This window comes from Cyclopterus lumpus, chromosome 2 (assembly GCF_009769545.1).
Source record: "Cyclopterus lumpus isolate fCycLum1 chromosome 2, fCycLum1.pri, whole genome shotgun sequence".
NCBI classification, from domain to species: Eukaryota; Metazoa; Chordata; class Actinopteri; order Perciformes; family Cyclopteridae; genus Cyclopterus; species Cyclopterus lumpus.
In genome coordinates this window covers 3,546,704-3,550,017 of record NC_046967.1, presented here as the reverse complement: position 1 = coordinate 3,550,017, position 3,314 = coordinate 3,546,704, and the positions used below count along the sequence as shown (strand labels likewise).

At 40.9% G+C, this 3,314-nt stretch overlaps 1 long non-coding RNA gene across 1 annotated transcript; it reads right to left on the bottom strand.

The window, feature by feature from the left end:
• Window positions 1-339: 339 nt before the first annotated feature.
• LOC117746194 lies at window positions 340-3,056 on the bottom strand. Its single transcript, XR_004611310.1, has 3 exons — window positions 2,984-3,056; window positions 1,737-1,785; window positions 340-417 (listed from the first exon to the last, which is right to left on the bottom strand). It is a non-coding gene; the product is annotated as an uncharacterized LOC117746194 (long non-coding RNA).
• Window positions 3,057-3,314: the final 258 nt, after the last annotated feature.

Below are 3,314 nucleotides of genomic sequence, written 5' to 3'. Positions count from 1 at the left end.
CACCTCCTTACAAAATAAGTGTAAAAAGCATTCAACAATGTGGTTTGCTACCACAATATGGCACTAGGCTAGACAGTCTTCAGGTCCATTGTAGTGTTATTAGTTTTGAAGTCTGCCATAGAGATTTTGGACTTTGGGGGACATCTTTTGCTGCTCAAGATGCATGATAATTTTCTGGAGCACTTCAAAGGTGAAATGAAGGGGTTTGGGATTTGACAGGTTGAGTGCATATATCAGACCCAGAAGCAAGGCACAAGCTGAGGCAACAGAAGTCAGTCCATGCAACACCTGCACGCCCTCAATGACAATGCCAATGTTTTCAGGTAGCTCCTGCAGTCCTTCCCCCTCCTTCCGAATGACAAACACAGCCAAAGTGAGCTGCTCCAGGTCCCTCTGAGCATCATTGGCGCCAGAGTCCTACAGAGGGCATGACAAACACAAACCATCACTGGCATCAATTGGCACTGTTATTCTATGCACTAGGTATGGGACAATAATACCACTGGCTTCAGTCCTGCACTGTGATAACTTGATTATGCTAATTCTTCATCTTAAATCAGAACACAAGATTTATATTCACCATTGCTGTTAATGAAAGACGTTTGCTGAATAATGCCAAAAGGGATTACACTATATGGATTTGGTACAGGTTCAGGCTCACATCTCATGATTGGCCATGTCTAGTATTAAGACAACCCTGTGTTGTAAAACAACAAATAAAATGCATCCTGAAACTTGACAATGTGCAACTTTTTGGTTGATGTGCCAATGTCTGGTATGTGCTGGACTATTTCTTGGCTGGGTGTCGCCCACCTCTCTCTGCCACAGCAGAGAGAGGTGTATCAATTCGATCCAATATGTTATGTATTGTTAAAATGGCATTGCTTTCCCCATCTGAAATATCACTGGTAATATTATTGGCATTATTGGATTCAACAGAATTTATCGCAGGTTTGAAGATATTAGCTGCACCAGTGTTTTCTGTATTTAATTATACTTTAATTATAGTTTGTCTTATAGTCACAGTTTTGGAAGACACATGTTACAGTCTCTTTGTTTTTAAGATGCTGGAAAATGTGTTGGAAATATTCCTTTCTGTGGAGAGTTGAGTATGACTACAAATATGGCAGGTGAAGGTTGATATGGCTTTGTTGACTACTTGTTGGGCAGGATGATTTCGTGATGAATGGCTCAGTAGGGCATTCCAAGTCTTGAATCTACAAGGACAATTTGAGTAAGTTTATGGATATGAATGGCCCCGTCCGTAATGCCTATGAGTAAGCTTGTAGTGCTTGAGCAGTTCAGATCTTCTTGTTAATGCCTTTCCACAGTCCTTGCATCTCCACATGAAGCGCAACACTGGGAAAACAGAGATGGCCTTTACTGGGCATGTGGAGACAATCATTTAAACAGAAGTCCATCTCATGTAGCAAGCCCTCTCTGAATACTTAAATATTAATTTTATATATATAAATAAAAAATCTGATGTTAAAACAAGACTTCAGCATAGTTCAATGATTTTGTTCCGACTTAAAAGGCAGTTCAAGAGAGCGTGGGTTACAAATCGATGTGTTTTAAGATAAATCTTTTCCAAAACCATTAGTACTCATACAAAAGTAGTGTTTGAAGCAGAGGTAAAAACAGTCCCTCTAACAATCATTTACTGTAACCGTTCAAATTAAATAAGCCACATTACTGCCTTGTCAATAGCACTTTATTCAAAGAGTAAACCTTACCTTAGATAGTGTTCAAGTCTGAAGTCACCCACCAGTCATGGAAAAAAATCTGAAGAAAAATTCAAAACAATATTTAGTGTTACTCATTACCCCACCCGGTACTAGTTTATGTTAGGACCAAGTGAGAAGACTTCACAGCAGCTAAAAACAATACAGCAGCTTATTAGCACACTGGCAAAGCAATACTGAGCTGGTATCGCGTAGCTTAACGTTAACCACCGCAACATGTCACTGTGGCGCTTAACGTTAACCACCGCAACATGTCACTGTGGCGCTTAACGTTAACCAACGCAACATGTCACTGTGGCGCTTTCACACAGCGAGTATTTATCACCGCGGCCTACCTCATTTCCAACTTAACCGAAGGCAGCCCTGTCACCGAGGGCAGCCAGCACACCAAGTTGTTATCATTGCATCGCCCACAGCCAAGTTTGGTGTTTTTTTTTTGGTCGGCAACAAGAAACTCCTCCGCGCTGTGCGCGAAAGAGTCACGTTACTTAACTACATAGGAAACAACGCAGGTAGCGGCGGTAAATACAGGTTTTCTGAAGCAGCTAAGTTAAGACACTATTCCAGCTTCCGCATCAAAGTGAGGTTCTGTTGTAGCCCAAAATGTGTGACCGCGCGCGCACCAACGCGTCAACTCCACGCGCCGAAGTAGTCTGAATAGAACCGCGGGCGCAGACCCTTTAAATCGCTTGGCGGCAAGCTAATGTTTTCCTTACCAGCTCATTATTGCTGCGCTAATGTGCCAATAAGCAGCTAACCTTACACCAGTACCACAACACGAATAAGCAACTTGAACCACGTGAGTCCTGGCCACATAAACTACCTACCCTACGTCTGCTAGCGAGCTACCACCTGCTTTGATATGTAGCTAACCGCTAGCTTGTTCATGCTACAGGCTCGCTAGCAATATGCTAACTGACATTGCAGCAGGGTAGTTAATTACATACTAGCAATTGTAATAGCTACGCGCTGGTGATTATATCGAGGCTATTAATGTTACGAAAGGTTAAACATGTTTCACGAAACGAGTAAAATGCTTTATAAATGTTAATATAAAACATGCTAACATTAGCATGACAAGGCTGGTTTGGTTTGTCAGTTTACTAACTAACTTTGTTAACGTTAAATACTTACTAACTTAATACTTAGCACAATGTAACTAATTCAGGTGGACCAATTTTATATATGACATATTACATTATTTGTACATACAAAACTAAATTTAGCACTAGACTTACCTTTTATCCAAGTCACCTTCACTCGAAAAAATGGCGGCTCGACTCCTGAGGAAAAATCTGGAAATGATGTGGACGTCATGACGTCAGACGCACAACCCGGAGAGAAACCTAATTGATGTGCTTTTACTCAAATGAAAATAGTAGGTTAAGGGAACAACGTGTAAATTCAAATTGATATAATCCACAAAAGTAGATTGACTTCACTAAAGCAGAAATCTGATTGAGACTCATTTAAAAATTTACGTTACTTCAACTACTACTGAAATACTCTTTTTAGAGTGTGGGTCGCGACTGATGACGTTTCACAAGTCCACTAGAACACAAGTACGGA